Source organism: Delphinus delphis, chromosome 15 (genome assembly GCF_949987515.2).
Source record: "Delphinus delphis chromosome 15, mDelDel1.2, whole genome shotgun sequence".
Taxonomy (NCBI): Eukaryota; Metazoa; Chordata; class Mammalia; order Artiodactyla; family Delphinidae; genus Delphinus; species Delphinus delphis.
The window spans coordinates 73,276,760-73,294,274 of record NC_082697.1 but is presented as its reverse complement, the minus strand read 5'-3'; the positions used below and the strand labels follow the sequence as shown (position 1 = coordinate 73,294,274).

General features: G+C 42.7%; 1 pseudogene; it reads left to right on the top strand.

Annotated features, from left to right (window-relative positions):
- Nucleotides 1-12,119: 12,119 nt before the first annotated feature.
- On the top strand, nt 12,120-12,667 carry LOC132438841 (large ribosomal subunit protein uL6 pseudogene; annotated as a pseudogene).
- The last annotated feature ends 4,848 nt before the right edge of the window (nt 12,668-17,515 follow it).

Here is a 17,515-nt window from a genome sequence, read left to right as displayed (position 1 = left end):
TCACCAGGTTATTCGTGTGCACACTTAGAGTCAGAAGTGCTGATCTGTAGATGTGCAACAAGGACTTATTGTATAGCACAGGGAACTATATGCAGTAACTTGTAATATCCTATAATGGAAAAGACTCTGGGAAAAAAAAAAATATATATATATACACACATATATATATACCTGAATCACTTTGCTGTACACCTGAAACTAACACAATATTGTAGATCAACTATACTTCAATTTTTAAAAATAAAAAATTAAAGAAACCCAAAGGGGTCAAACAGAAACAAAATTGTAGGAGTAAAAAAAATAAAAAGTGCTAATCCAGAGAATGCCTAAAATCTAGTCTCTGAAATGAAGGAGGGCCTCACCCATCCAACAGCGGACAGGATTAAAATAACTAATACATTTAGCACACGGAGAATTGGAATAGAGGGAGGCAGGAAGTTGCTGCGATGCCTCCCTCCATCTCTACCGCCTCCACTGAGGGGGCACACCCCAGTCTAAATGGGGACTCTTTCCAGACAATCCTGTTAAAAGTTCCTCCTTAACTGAATTGCAGTCAGCCTCGCTGGGCTTCCCACTCAGGAGCCTGGCCTGACCAGAAGGAATGGCCTGTCCTAGCTCAGGAAGGGCAAGAGTTTGTGCAGCTTTTCTCCCAGACTCTGTCCATACATGACTGAGCTACTCCACTTATCTGCCTCTTTCTGTTCTGCTACAGACTGGCTACATACTTTCCTCTTGTCTACTGTGTTTTTAATCTCAGAAGCTGTTTACACCAAAGCTCAGTGTGACCTTGTATTGATTTCCTATTGCTGTAACAAAGTACCACAAACTTCATGGCTTAAAATAACATAAACACTGTTTTATAATTCTTGAAGTCAGAAGTCTGAAGTGGGTTTTTAAATTTTTTTAATTTATTTTTGGCTGCGTTGGGTCTTCGTTGTTGCATGCAGGCCTTCTCTAGTTGCGGCATGTGGGCTTCTCATTGCGGGGGCTTCTCTTGTTGCGGAGCATGGGCTCTAGGCGCGCAGGCTTCAGTAGCTGCAGCACATGGGCTCAGTAGTTGTGGCTCGAGGGCTCTAGAGCGCAGACTCAGTAGTTGTGGCGCACGGGCTTAGTTGCTCCGCGGCATGTGGGATCTTCCTGGACCAGGGCTCAAACCCATGTCCCCTGCACTGGCAGGTGGATTCTTAACCACTGTGTCACAGGGGAAGTCCCTGAAGTGGGTTTTATTGAGACAAAATCAAACCTCAGCAGGGCCATGCCTCTTCCAGAGACTAGAGAAAAATCTGTTTCCTTGTCTGTTCCAGTTTCTAGAGGCCACATGCATTCCTTGGCTTACGACCCTTCCTCCATTTTCAAGGCCAGCAATGTAAAATTGTCAAATCTCTCTTTGACCCTCTGCTTCCACTGTCACATCTTTTATTTTTTTAATTTATTTTTTATCGATGTGTAGTTGAATTACAATGTTGTGTTAATTACTACTGTACAGCAAAGTGACTCAGTTATACATATATATACATTCTTTCTCTTTTCCATTATGGTTTATCACAGGATATTGAATAGAGTTCCCTGTGCTATACAGTAGGGCCTTGTTGTTTATCCATTCCGTGTATACCAGTTTGCATCTGCTAATCCCAAACTCCCAGTCCAACCCTCTCCCACCCCCTGCCCCCTTGGCAACCACCAGTCTGTTCTCTATGTCCCTGATTCTATTTCTGTTTCATAGATAGGTTCATTTGCATTGTCACATCTTCTGACTGACCTTTCTGCCTCCCTATAAGGACCCTTGTGATTGCATTGGATCCACCTGCATAAACCAAGATAATCTCGTCTCAATATCCTTAACTTAACCACATCTGCAAAGTCCCTATTTATCATGTTAAAGTAACATAGTTACAAGTTCCAAGGATTATTATTCAGCTTACTACATTCTGTCTGGCTCTCAAAGATTTATGTCCATCCCACATGCAACATACATTCACTTGATCCCAAGGTCCCCCAAAGTCTCAACACATTACAGCATCAACTCAAGTTCAAAATTTCATCTAAATCTCATCCGCTCAAAAGTCCCATATCTCATCATCTAAAAGGGTATGACTGAGATTCTGGGTATGATCCATCCCGGGGCAAAATTCCTCTCCATCCATGAACCTGTGATTGTGCTGAGGATTAAATGAATTCACAAACAAAAATTCAAGAAATAAATTATCTACTCACTTTCTAAAGTAAGATGCTGGTTTAGGTACAGTATAACAGTTATAGACATTTCAATTTAAAAAGGAAGAAAATGGGAATTCCCTGGTGGTCCAGTGGTTAAGACTCAGCACTTTCACTACCATGGGCCTGGTTTTGATCCCTGGTTGGGGAACTAAGATCCCACAAGTTGTGTGGCGTGGCCAAAAAATATAAATAAATAAAAGGAAGAAAATGGATAACACAATATTGTAAATCAACTATACTTCAATTAAAAAAAAAAAAAGGAAGAAAATGGAAAGAGAAAAGGAGTCACTGGTTCCAAGCAATTTTGAAATCCAGCCTAGCAAACTCCATTAGGTTTCAAGGCCTGGAAATAATCCTCCAGGGCTCTCAGCTCTACCCTCTGGACCTGCACCTCCGTCCTCACAGTCACCGCTCCTTTTTCTTGAAGAGTAGCACATGTTTGTAGCTGAGTAACATAGAAGCATATTAGCATATTTCCTAATATTTTGAGAGAACTTTTAGAGCTTTCTTTAATTTCCCCCTCTCTTGTTCCTTTTAGTCCTTGCCGGCAGAGTTTTTGCTGATATAACATCCTCAAGAACTTTGTGGGTCTCCTGTGTATGTCACAGGACACTTCACTGGACAAGAGAGTCCTCTTTCCTAGATAATCCCATCTCTGTTCCTGGCTTCTGCTGAAATATCTGGAGGGATCCATGAGTCATGTGCCAAATCTCTTAAAGAGCACTCTTAACAGGATACTCTGGCCTTCTGATCCTTTCCAGGCAGTAGCAAGTTTGTCCAACCACACCCTAGGCTTTCTCTCTAAAGCATGTTTTCCTAACAGTGAGTCTCCTAATTTTAGCATCTTTTGCAATCTAGATAGGCTGAGAATTTCCCAAATCATCAAGTCCTGGTTTCTTCTTGCTTACCAGTTCTTACCTCAATTTATGTCTTTATTCTTGCATTTTATACTCAAAGCTGCAAGGGATGCTGAGGAAGCAAGTACCTGGCAAAAGGGAATGAGGTTGTCTCATTGGCTCTTATACTAAACTTTAAACATCCCTTGGGGATTGGGGCAGGGCCCACTTCACTGCTCCTGTTGTCTTCTGAACAATATTAGGGTCCATAACTAAGGAAGAAGGGAGAGGAGAAATGACTGTTCATTGAGCAGCCAATGGAGTCCAGAGTGGGTGATTACTGTCCTGTTGAAGCACCAAGATTGCACTGACATGTTTGGCAATCACAAAGTTAGTAGACTTCACAGGACCGGGGTCCGGTGTGGAGAGCCCTTCATACAGGGACACAGGGCACGGCTGGAAAGGCAGCCACCCCGTTGCCCATCACGTACCACACGTTTGTGGGGAACCTGTGCTAGATCATTCGTAGACGACCTGCTTCTGGGCCGGGGTTTTGTACGTAGCAGAGCAGCTCCCTTGCTGCCAAACTTTTTTTTTTTAAACTCGTGATTTAAAAAAAAATAAATTTATTTATTTATTTTATTTGAAAATTTTTGGCCGCACTGGGTGTTTCTTCGTTGCTGCAGACGGGCTTTCTCTAGTTGTGGTGAGCGGTGGCTACTCTTCATTGCGGTGCACGGGGCTTCTCACTGCAGTGGCTTCTCTTGTTGCCGACCACGGGCTCTAGGCGCACGGGCTTCAGTAGTTGTGGCTCATGGGCTCTAGAGCACAGGCTCAGTAGTTGTGGCACACAGCCTTATTTGCTCCGCGGCCTGTGGGATCTTCCCGGACCAGGGATCGAACCCGTGTCCCCTGCATCGGCAGGCGGATTCTTAACCACTGCAAAATATCTTTTTGAACTATAGTGTTGTCTGGGTATATGCCCAGGAGTGGGATTGCTGGATCATATGGTAATTCTATTTTTAGTTTTCTGAGGAAACTCCACACTGTTTTCGGTAGTGGGTGCACCAACTTACATTCCCACCAACAGTGTAGGAGGGTTCCCTTTTCTCATACCCTCTCCAGCATTTGTTATTTTATAACAGCTCTATTGAGCCATAATTCACATGCCATAAAACACAACATTTTAAAGTGTTCAGTTTAATGGTTTTTAGTATGTTCACAGAGTTGTATAATCATCACCACAATCAATTTGAGAACATTTCATCATGCTAAAAAGAAGCCCGGGCTTCCCTGGTGGCACAGTGGTTGAGGGTCTACCTACTGATGCAGGGGACGCGGGTTCGTGCCCCGGTCCGGGAGGATCCCACATGTCGCGGAGCAGCTAGGCCCATAAGCCATGGCCGCTGAGCCTGCACGTCTGGAGCCTGTGCTCCGCAGCGGGAGAGGCCACAGCAGTGAGAGGCCCGCGTACCGCAAAAAAAAAAAAAAAGAAGCCCACAAGAAACTTGCCCTTCAAAGGAAGCGCAAAGAAACACAGAACAGGTATGTGTAAATCATATACCTGATATGGGTCTCATATGCAGAATATAAAAAGAACCTTTAAAACTCAATAATAGAAAAGACAAATAACCCAATTAAAAATGGACAAAATATCTGAATAGGCATTTCTCCAAAGAAGATATATAAATGGCCAATAAGCACATGAAAATACGTTCAATATCATTAATCACTAGGGAACAGCAATGCAAAGCCAAAATGAGAAATTACTTTATACCCACTAGGATGTGAGTTAATTTTTGTATATAGTGTGAGGAAAGGTCCCAACTTCATTTCTTCTCCATGTGGATATGCATTTGTCTCATCACCATTTGTTGAGATGACTGTTTGTATCCAATTGAATTGTATTAGCACCCCTGTCAAAAATCAACTGACCAGGAATTCCCTGGCGGTCCAGTGATCAGGACTGGGCACTTTCACTGCCAGGGCCGGGTTTGATCCCTGGTCGGGGTTCTAAGATCCCAAAACCTGTGTGGCACGGACAAAAAAAAAAAAAATCAACTGACCAATATAAGTGAATTGTATGGTATGTGAATTATATACCTCAGTAAAGTTGATACCCTTCCCCAAAATTGATTATTCTTTTATTTTTAACAAATAAGTGTTTTCTACATGCGCCAGATGCTGTGAAGGCACACTAGTCTATTAAAATATTTGTGGGATTCACCTTCTTCCCATTCTTGAAAACTTAACGGTCCTTCCAGCCTACCATGGCTCACCAGCAGCTACCACATTGCCCACGGTAATTCTGCAAAGTCATCAGCTTGTTCTCAGTTACCCTGATCTCTTACCAACTCCTGCGGCCATCTGAATGTACAAGGTTGGGCTTATAAGCTCAGCCAAACATTTAGTTTTTCACTTATTCTTGCTCAACTCTTCCTGCCCTCTTCTGAGGGAAGCTAATCCAAAGATTTCACACCTTCTTCAAGCTCCCAACCTAATCCAAACATCTTCCCCAAACCCCCGGAAACTACTAATCTACTTCCTGTCTCTGTGGACTTGTCTATTTGACTTTCATATAAATGGAGTCACATAGTATATGGCCTTTCGTGCCTGGCTTCTTTCACTTCATTCATCCATGTTGTAGCATGTATCAGAACTTCATTCCTCTTTATGGCTGAATAATACTCCATTGCATGGATATACCACATTCATGAGTTGATGGAAATTTGAATTGTTTATACTTTTTGGCTATTATGAATAGTGCTGCTAAGAACATTCAAGTACAAGTTTAACAAAAAACCTCTTAATAACAAAATCCCCTTCAGTCCTTCCCCTACTTGACCTCTCTGAGGTTCCTGACACTGCTGACCATTCCTTCAAGAAATCTTTTCTTTAAAAAAAAAAAAAAAGTGCACTATGCCACAGTTTTAAAAATAACAACATTAAAAGGATTATATATCATGACCGAGTGGTACTTTCCCCTAGAATGCAAGAATGGTTGAGCATACAAAAATCAGTGTACTATACCACATTAACAGAATGAAGGGGAAAGAAAACCACATGAATATCTCAATTGATGCAGAAAAAGCATTTGTCAAAATTCAACACCCTTTCATGATAAAAATACTCAACAGACTAGGCATAGAAGGAAACTAACTCAATATAATAAAAGCCGTATATGAAAACATATACACAGCAAACATCATACTCAATGGTGAAAGGAAGTTTTTCCTCTAAGATAAAGAACAAGATAAGGATGGCTCACTCTTGCCACTTTTATTCAACATAGTACTGGAAGTCCTAACCAGAGCAATCAGGCAAGAAAAAGAAAGAAAAGTCATTCAAATTGGAAAAGAAGAAATAAAATTATCTCTGTTCACAGATGTTATGATCTTATATGCGGAAAACACTGAAGATTCCACAAAAATCTGTTAAACCTTATAAACAAATTCAGCAAAGTAGCAACCTACAAAGCAACACACAAAAATTCCGTTGCATTTCTATACACTAACAATGAACAAGCCAAAAAAGAAATTAAGAAAATAATTCCATTTATAATAGCACCAAAGAGAATAAAATATTTAAGAATTAACCAAAGAGGCAAAAGATTTATACCATTAAAACTACTGAACATTGCTGAAAGAAATTAAAGACATAAATAAATGAAAAGACATCCCATGTTTGTGAACTCTAAGTGATCTACAGGTTTGATGCAATCTTTCTCAAAATCCCAATGACATAGTTAACAGAAATAGAAAATCCCATCGTAAAATTCATAATGGAATCCCACGGGACCCTGAATAGCCAAGCAATCCTGAAAAAGATGAACAAAGTTGGAGGTCTCAAGCCTTTTGATTTCAAAACTTACTACAAATCTACAGTAATCAAAAGAGTGTGTTGAAAGATCACTGGCATAAAGATAGACATATGGACAATCAATAGAGTCCAGAAATAAACACTTGCAAATATAGTCCAGTGACTTTCAACAAGGGTGTCAAGACCATTCAATGGGCGAAAGACAGTCTTCAATAAACAGTGCTGGGAAAACTGGATATCCATACGCAAAAGAATGAAGTTGGACCCTTACCTAACACTTTATACAAAAATGAACTAAAATTGATCCATGACCTAAATGTAAAATCTAAAACTATAAAACTCTTAGAAGAAAACGTAGGGGAAAAACTGCATTATGTTGGATTTAGCAATGATTTCTTGGATATGACACCAAAGGCACAGGCAACAAGGGAAAAAATAGATTGCACTTGATGAAATTTTAAGAATTTTGTGCATCAACAGGCATAGCAACAGAGTAAAAAGGCAACCCACAGAGAAAATATGGGAGAAAATATTTGCAAATCATATATCTGATGAGTTAATATCCAGAATATATAAAGAACTCCTACAACTCAACCACAGTTAAAACAAACAACCTGATTCAAAAATGGGCAAAGGGGACTTCCCTGATGGTCCAGTGGTTAAGAATCTGCCTTCCAATGCAGGGGATGCGGGTTTGATCCCTGGTTGGGGAACTAAGATCCCACGTGCCACAGGGCAACTAAGCCCTCACGCCACAACTAGAGAGAAGCCTGCATGCGATGTAGAGCCCACGCACCACAACAAAGACCTGACACAGCCAAAAAAAAAAAAAAAAAAGCTAAAATACATTAAACAAAAAATGGGCAAAGGAGTTGGATAGATATTTTTACAAAGACATACAGATTGCCAATAAGAACATGAAAAGATGCTCACCATCACTAATCAATAGAGAAATGTAAATCAAAACTACAGTGAGATACCACATCACACCCATTAGGATGGCTACTATCAAAAAACAGAAAACAGCAAGTGTTGGCAAGGATGTGGAGAAATTGGAGCCCTTGTACACTGCTGGTGGGAAGGTATAAGGACACTAGTCAGGCTTCCCTGGTAGTGCAGTGGTTAAGAATCTACCTGCCAATGCAGGGGACATGGGTTCGAGCACTGGTCGGGGAAGATCCCACATGTCGCAGAGCAACTAAGCCTGTGCACCACAACTACTGAGCCTGCGCTCTAGAGCCTGCAAGCCACAACTACTGAGTCCGTGAGCCACAACTACTGAAGCCCGTGCACCTAGAGCCCGTCCTCCACAACAAGAGAAGCCACCGCAATGAGAAGCCCGCACACTGCAACGAAGAGTAGCCCCCGCTCGCCGCAACTAGAGAAAGCCCGCACGCAGCAACCAAGACCCAACGCAGCCAAAAAAAAAAAAAAAAAAAAGTTGGTTCTTTGAAAAGCTCAACAATGTTAACAAAGTTTTAGCTAGACTTTCTTAGTCTGGTCAGGCTGCTATAACAAAATACCACAAACTGGGTAGCTTATAAACAACGGAAACTTATTTCTCACAGTTTTAGAGACCGGAAGTCCAAGATCAAAGTGCCACGGTGATTAGGTGAGGGGCCTCCTCTAGGTCGCAGACTCTCATTATCTCATGTGTAAGGAGCCAGGGATTTCTCTAGAGCCTCTTTTATAAAGGCACATATCCCATTAGTGAGGGCTTTGCCCTTATGACTTAATCGCCTCCCAAAGGCCCCCAACCCCTAAAACCATCACATTCAGCATTAGGATTTAATAGACGAGTTTTGAGTGGACATAACATTCAGAATATAGCACATACTTAGAAAGGAAAAAGAGAAAGCTGCAAATAACTGAAATCAGAAGTGAAAATGGGGGGCTTCCCTGGTGGCGCAGTGGTTGAGAATCCGCCTGCCACTGCAGGGGACACGGGTTCGAGCCGTGGTCCAGGAAGATCCCACATGCCGTGCAGCAACTAAGCCCGTGCACCACAACTAAACTACTGAGCCTGCGCTCTAGAGCCCACAAGCCATAACTACTGAAGCCCACGTGCCACAACTACTGAAGCCCAGGCACCTAGAGCCCATGCTCCACAACAAGAGAAGCCACCGCAATAAGAAGCCTGCGCACCACAATGAAGAGTAGCACCCAGTCGCCACAACTAGAGAAAAGTCTGCGCACAGCAATGAAGACCCAACACAGCCAAAAACAAACAAACAAACAAATAAATAAATAAATAAAATACAACTAAGAACATAGTCATTAAAAAAAGTGAAAATGGGGACATTATTACTGAGCTTTTTGAGATAAAAAGGGTTTATAAGAGAATATTCTGAACAATAGCACACCAACAAATTAGATAACCTAGAAGAAATGGACGAATTCCTTGAAACACACAAATTACCTAAACCAACTCAAGAAGAAACAGAAAATGGAGAAGAAACAGAAAATCCCAACAGGCCTATAACAAGAGATTGAATCAGTAATCAAAAACCTCCCAACAAAGAAAAGTCCTGGACCAGATGGCTTCACAGGTGAATTCTACCAAACATTTAAAGAAGAGTTAACATTAATTGTTCTTAAACTCTTCCAAAAAACTGAAGAAGGAGCAGTCCCCAGCTCATCCTCTGAGGCCAGCATTACCCTAATACCAAAGCCAGATAATGACATCACAAGAAAATAAGATTACAGACCAATTTCCCACATGAATACAGATGCAAAAATCCTCCATAAGATATTAGCAAATTGAATCCAATAACATATTTAAAGAATTATTCACCATGACCAAGTAGGATTTGTCCCAGGGATTCCAGCGTGGTTAAACATAAGAAAATATGGAAATTCCCTGGCAGTCCATTGGTTAGGACTCTGCTCTCACTGCCAAAGGCCCGGGTTCAATCTCTGGTCAGGGAACTAAAATCCCACCATCTGCGCAGCGCAGGCAAGAAAAAAAAAAGAAAGAAAAAGGAAATTCAATCAATGCGACATATCACATTAGCAGAATGAAGGAAACAAAACTGCATGACTCTCTCAAACGGTGTAGAAGAGGCATTTCACAAATCCAACATCTTTCTATGATAAAAACTCTCAGAAAAGTAGGAATAAAGGGCATAATTCTCAACATGATTAAGGCTATTTATGAAAAACCCACAGCTAACATCATATTGAAAGACTGAAAGCTTTCCCCTTAAGATCAGGAACATGACAAGGATGCCTGCTTTCACTGCTGCTATTCGACACTGTACTGAAGGTTCTAGCCAGAGCAAATACAGTTGACCCTTGAGCAATGTGGAGGTTAGGGACACCAACCGTCTGACCCGTCAGAAACCCACATGTATAACTTTATAGTTGGCCCTCCGTATCAGCGGTTCTGAATCTGCTTGTTAACGTTTTATCTCTTGTTGTGTGTGTGTTTTGCCCCGTCTCACGCTCTCACTATAAGCCAGGTCTCCATTTGGCACTGGACCTTTGTTTCTGTCATCCTTCTACTCCAGCTCAGCCAGAACAATTCCTTCCCCCCCACCCCGGCTCACTTGAGATTGTCCAAGTAGAATCTGGGTTTTGAGGTCTCCCGAGCCATCCTCCTTCTTAGAGTATCTATTTCACACCGCGAGTTGGCACTGCAACAGGTGCTCACTTTCTTTTCTTCAGGATCTTAGTTCCCCAACCAGGGACCGAACCCACGCCCCCTGCAGTGGAAGCTCATAGTCCTGACCACTGGACCGCCAGGGAAGTCCACAGGCGCTCACTTTCAGGTCTTGTCCTAGAATCATACGATTCCCGCCCAATATTTGAGACAAAGGATTGTCATTTTCGCTGGGTAAAGGGACTATGGTGGAAGCAGGGACTTGGTTGACCTTCCCTAAAGGTGAAGTCAGAAGGAGAGGGTCAGTTTGACGAGTTCCCTCCTGAGGGTCGGCACCCAAGCAGAGCTTCCACGTACCACCTTAAGAGATGTCCGTCCTGTGGCTGACCTTGAAGGGCACCCCACCCTCTGCAGTACGCTGGGGCCCCCTAGGCAGTCTTGAGAGCTGGCTGGGCCTGTTGGCAACTGCCTCGTCTTCAGCTCTTGCTCTGATAATGCTCCCTCCTCCGGGCAATGGGACTTTCACCTCTTCTCCACTCTTGCCTCTCTGCATGTCCGCCTCTAAGGTGTCCTTGGGCACTCTTCCTCTGGCAGGCAGCTCTGCAGTCTGCACATGGGGGAGGAGAGGCAGCCCTGACCCACCTTCCAGCCTTTGCACCACAAAGGCGGGCTCAGACCCCACAGCAGGCAGGGCCTGGAGATCAGGGGTCTGGATGGTGAGAACCTCAATAAAAATTCAAAATGTCCCAAATTCCCTGGGTTGTCATTTGTCCTTCTTTTCATTTTGTTTCCCCTAGAATGATCTCTTAAAGAAAGAGTCTCTGGGCTTTCCTTCAGAGAAGGGAGGAGAAAATATAACTTACGGGTTTGCTGTAATGTTCTGCTAATCTTGAAAAACGTGTAAAATCACAGGGCTAAAAGCACTGTTTCTGATGAATTCTGGTATAAAGCAGAATTACAGTGTAAACACATTTAATGTAAAAACATTAAGAGGCAAAAGATCACATATTACATAATTTACATAAAACATCCAGACTAGCCAAATCTGTGGAGACAAAAAATAGATTAGTGGTGGCTTAGGGCTGGGTGGGAGGGATAGAAGGATAGATAACTGAAAGGCACAGGGTTTCTTTTTGAGGTGATGAAAATATTCTGAAATTGATCATAATGATGGTCATACATATACATGAATATACTAAAAATCATTCAATTGTACAATTTAAATGGATAAATTATATGATATGTGAATTATATCTCAATAAAACCGTTTAAACACAACACTGTAAATCAACTATACCCCAAGAAAAAGTTTTTTTAATCTGTTTAAAAAATAAACCTTAAGGGGACTTCCCTGGTGGCCCAGTGGGTAAGACTCTGCACTCCCAATGCAGGGGGCCGGGAGGTTCGATTTCTGGTCGGGGAACTAGATTCCGCATGCACGCCGCAACTAAGAGTCTGCATGCCACAACTAAAGAGTCCACATGCCACAACTAAAGATCCCGAGTGCAGCAACTAAAGAGTCTGCATGCCGCAACTAAGACCTGGTGCAGCCAAAATAAATTCATTCATTCATTCATTCATTCATTTAAAAAAATAAAAACAAAAAAATACCTTAAGATGCTCTCTTTGCTGAATCCACCATGAGAATGAAGCCTATTTTCAGCAACCAGACTGTCGACATTCCAGAAAATGTCAACATCACTGTAGAAGGACACACAATTATTGTGAAGGGCCCCAGAGGAATCCTGCAGAGGGACTACATCAGTATAGAACTCAGCCTCCTTGGAAAGAATAGGAAGGGACTCCAGGTTGACAAACAGTGGAGAAGAGAAAGGAACCGGCTCCAGTTCATGCAGTCCCAAGTCCAATACAACACATGATCAAGGGTGTTCCACTGGGCTTCCATTACAAGAGTACGTCTGTGTATGCTCACTTCCCCACCCACGTCTTTATTCAGGAGAGCAGGTCTCTTGTTGATACTGGAAATTTCTTAGATGAAAAATCTGCAGGGCTCATATGAGGCCAGGCATTGCTTATTCAGTATCTCAAGCCCAGGAAGTGATTTGCACTGACTTTGCATCAAATTCAGCTGCTTTGATTCAGCAAGCCACACAGTTAAAAATACGGGTATCAGAACATTTTGGATGTTATCTATGTCTCTGAAAAAGGAACAAATCATCAGGCTGATGAATAAGATCTAAGAGTTGTCTTGCTATGGAAACAAGAAGATACCAAATGATTCCCAGGACCTCTTTGTGGTATCTTTAAAATGCAGTGAAACTTATCTATTGGAAAAAAAAAAAATGAGAAGTCTCACACTTGTGCTCTGATCAGCTGAGCGTCCTGTGACTTGCTTGTTATACTCAAGGCTGGAACCCTCACATCTTTTCATGGACATTTTGTGTTGATGCACCTCACCACCAGGGGGAGCTTATTCTATCAATATTATCTTCTGTCCTAGATATTAGAAAGTCTTCTGGACGCAGGGTAATTTGGGGGAAGGAGAGGAGTGAATGTGCCAGCAACAATGGTAAATGTACGGAATTCCCTGGCGGCCCAGTGGTTAGGACTTGGCGCTTTCACTGCCAGGGCCCGGGTTCAATCCCTGGTCCGGGAACTAAGATCCTGCAAGCTGTGCCCAAAAAAAAAAAAAGAAGTCAATGTATTTCGGGTGTGTTTCCTTGAGCAAGTCATTTCATCTCTCCTCTCAATTCAGCCTCAATTTCCTCATCTGTAGCAGAGAAAGAATAACTCCATTTGACAGTCTTTCAGAGCTGTAAGAATCTCTTAGCAGAGTGTCTGCTGGTGGGGAGGGGGGGCAGGGGGCTGCTGATACTACTGTTATCAAGCGGTTGGAGTCCAGTGGACACCCTATAGGCCCCAGGTCACCTTTACCCAAGTGATACTCTGAATGCTCTCGCCTATGGCACGAAGCCCACATCACTGTGGTTACGAAAGGACGGTCAGTTGCCAGAGAGTCACAGTTTGGCTCAGGACAGGCAGCCAGGACTCCAGTTCAGGACCCTGACTACAAATGCAGTGACAGCTGCTTATCCTAGGAGCAAGTCCTGTCCCCATCAGGAAACAAAAGAGCTGGCATGTGAGCCAAGCTTAGAAAAATGACCCAGAGAAGACGAGAAAGAACTATGCCGCCTTCAAGACAAGCCTGGGAAGGTATCTCTGGGGCCAAGGAGCAAGTGTACCAGTAGAAGGGCACCCAGGGATGGGGGAGATGCATAGAAAAGTCACTTAGGACAGACTTACAGTCAAATAGCATCATGACTCCATGCTTCAGACATATAATAAAGACGAATAAAATCTAGTCAAGATAAAATCTAGTCAAGATAAAAATAAGGAAGACCTCTTTGTGAACCAGACACAAGCAGAAGTGGTGAAAGGGGAGACACAAGGGCCTGCGCTGGGTCCAGTGAGGGGCTGGTGGCTGGGTGTTTTTCTTTAGCTTCCATGGGGTAGCTGGGAGGAAAAGCACTGGTGTGCACAGCCCCCGCGGAGAGTGCTCAGCCGTAGTAAAGGGGAAGATGAACAGAGCCTCCAGCCTAGCAGCAACATCCCTAGGAAACACCTGGGGAAAGTCTCACGTGTGAGCACAAGGTCAGGAGGTACATGAGGAATGTGTTGATGGAAAGTGAAAAAGGGCAACCACCTAAATCCTCAACAGGAAAACGGGTGAAATCAGTGGTGGTGTATTCACACAATGTAATAGTCTCCAGCCATTAAAATGGATGGGCCTGAGCTACATTTGTCAGCACGGCTAGAGCTGGCCAAAGCACGTGTCCGGCATTCTGGAAAGGAAATGGGCACAGTCGTTTCAGATCGTGAGAAGTGTCAGGGGTAGATCAGGGAGAGGTGAGAAGGTGATGGGAGAGGTGCTAACTTCTATCAGGTGTATCTTTTTCTTTTTTTTTTTGGGCTGTGCTGCCGGCTTGTGGGATCTTAGTTCCCCCGACCAGGGATTGAACCTGCTCCCTCAGCAGTGAAAGTGGGGAGTCCTAATCACTGGACCGCCAGGGAATTCCCTACCAGGTGTATCAGAGAAGAACGTTACATGCCCCTTATTCCTCTGGCTTAGAATTCTCTTTTGCCTTTTTCCTTTCCATTGGGCGGGTATGGCGCTCCCCCGAACTTTCTTTTCTCTAGGTGCTAATGGAAAGCTGGTATTGAGTTTTGAAAATGTTGCAAGAGAAAAGGAATTTCAGGAATTTCCTGTTTCCAAGCAGCAGAGGGTAGACACCATTCCAGGTCATAAAATTGGTTCAAGGACTCTTATCTGAATAAAGTATGGAATTGGGAATAGTTATGAAAGTTCTGCCCAGAACCGAAACTTGTTCTATTTTCTGTTACTAAAAACTGTCCTTGGGAATGACATATTGACATGTGCAATAACATGGAGAATCTCAAAAACATTATACTGAATGAAAGAAACCAGACACAGAAAAGCACCCTGTATCATTCTGTTTATGTGGAGCTCTAGAAAAGCCCAGTCTACTCTATGGTGACACAATGTCAGTCAGTAGTTGCCTGGGGTCAGGGGTGGAGGCAGGACAGACTGGACAGGGTCAGGAGGGAGCTGCCTGGAGTAATGGAACTGTTCTGAATTTTGATAGTGCTGGTAGGCACTCAGGTGTAGACATCTGTCAAGCCTTATCAAACTGTACAGTTAGAATGCGCGTGCACTTCATTATTTGTAAACTATACGTCAAGAGAGTTTGTTTTAAACAATTTAAAAAAAAAGTCCTTGGAAGTATTTCTACAAGGTGGGGGAGGGTCTTTTTAAGACACTCAGACTTATTTTCAGATCTTGTAAAAATAACCTTTAACTTCTAAAATATTTGTTATTCTAGGGAATTCCCTGGCAGTCCAGTGGTTAGGACGCCGTGCTTTCACTGCTGTGGGCCTGAGTTCCATCCCTGGTCGGGGAATTAAGATCCTGCAAGCCACGTGGCACGGCCAAAAATTTTAAAAAAAGAAAACAAATTTGTTATTCTAATTGGTTGTTACACTTGATAATTGTTGTCCTGGTATTGATATTAAAATAGCAATCAATATATCAAGTGACATCCTTGTATTCCTAAAAGATACACACACACACACACACACACACACACACTCTCACATTCTCTCTAAGGATGAAAACTGGCAGTTCCCTTTTCTCTATATATGTATGAATATGTAATAAAACCCATGACTCTGTCAATCCCTTGTTCAAACATGAGTTTGAACGTCTTTTAGAGGCCGTATAGCAGAATGACCAAGAGCATAAATCTCTAACCAGGTTCAAACTCTACCTCTGCCCTTTACTTAACTTTTCTCAGTCACTGTATTAGTAACATGGGAATAATAATAGTACCTACTTAATGTTGTGAGAAGTGAATGAGTTAATACATGGAAAACACCCAGATAAGTACCTGGCTCTATAGGGTATAAGTCTGGATAGGCTAGTTATGCTGTAATAGCAAACAACCCCACAATCTTAGTTGTTTGAAACAATAAAGGTGTTTTTTATTTTTTTTTACCATTTTATAATTTATTTGATTAGAAATTGCCAGATTCATGATGCACACTTCTCAAACAAAATTAGATTATAATCATTAGCATGATTCTAAACATACTAATTTATAGATAAAGTAATGCTTAAAGTTAAGACAAATTTGAGACATATCATTGAGAAGAAATAGGAAAGGATTTTGAATTTATAAAAGCACAAGTTCTATCCCGAATTTGGCTACAGGTTTTTCTCTGATCTTGGCAAGTCACTAGCTCCATTTGTTTTCGTGTTCCCATCTGTAAAATTGTGGTCATGATCCTTGACACTGCCTTTCTTAAAAGAGAATGTTATGAGGATGAATAAGGTAATGCCTTGTGGTAGAAATAATAAAGGTTTATTTCTCACTCATGCCACACATCCATCACAGGTCGGAAGGGAAGCACTGATCACCCTCAGTCACTCAGGAATTCAGGCTGATGGAAGCTCAATCTGGACACATGCTTCCATGATCGCCAAGGCAGGGAAAAGGGATGTGGCAGCTCAGCGCTGGCTTTTAAATTTCTGCTGTCAAAATCTCATTTGGCAAAAACAGCCACATGGTCACACCTAACTTCAAAGGGGCAAAGACCACGTGTCTAGAAAGGCGGAGGACCAGAAAAATGTTTGGTGAAAAGCACTAACGACTACCATGGTTAACTTTTTTTTTTGGCTGCACCTTGTGACATGTGGGATCTTAGTTCCGCCAACCAGTGGAAGTGTGGAGTCCTAAACACTGGACCACCAGCGAAGTCCCAACCACTGGACCACCAGTGAAGTCCCGTGGTTAACTATTATAATTGAATTTTAAAGTAGGCAGAAGAGGAGAACGCAATGAGGAGGTGACATTTAAGCCAATGCCTGAATCACAAAAAAGGGGAAACTAGGAGAGCATTGTGTGCAAAGTCCCTAAAGCAGGCATGGGCCTGAAGCATTTGAGGAACAGGAGAATGGCTCAAGTGTTTGCAAAATGGTGAATGAGAGTGAGAGCTGGCAGGGCTGGGTCACACAGGCCCTTGAAGGCCACAGTAAGCAGTCTGAATTTTACTCCAAAGTGTACTGGGAAGCCACTGTTTAACCAGATAACATGGTATAATTATTATAAAGACCACTCACTCTGCTTGCTCTGGTGGGATGGGCACGTGTGGAGGAAGGGAAATCAGTGAAGAGGCTACAATCCAGGTGAGAGATGCCTGTGGTGTGGACCATACTGGTCTGGGCCAGTATGATGTTGTGTGGAACCCACGGTCCCTGTAGATTATACTGACAGAGGATAAACACAGCGTAGGCCTCAGGCTAGACAGTGAATGTCTACCACTGCCCCATGTAACTACGACCTGCTTTTGATCCTGTCTTGTTGCTGAGGATTGAAAAGAACACGTTTACCACATCATTAGCCACATATCAAGTGCCGGAGGCTGTGTTGATATATTCTAGCAAAGAAACAGCTTCTGAGGGGCTTCCCTGGTGGCACAGTGGTTAAGAATCCGCCTGCCAACG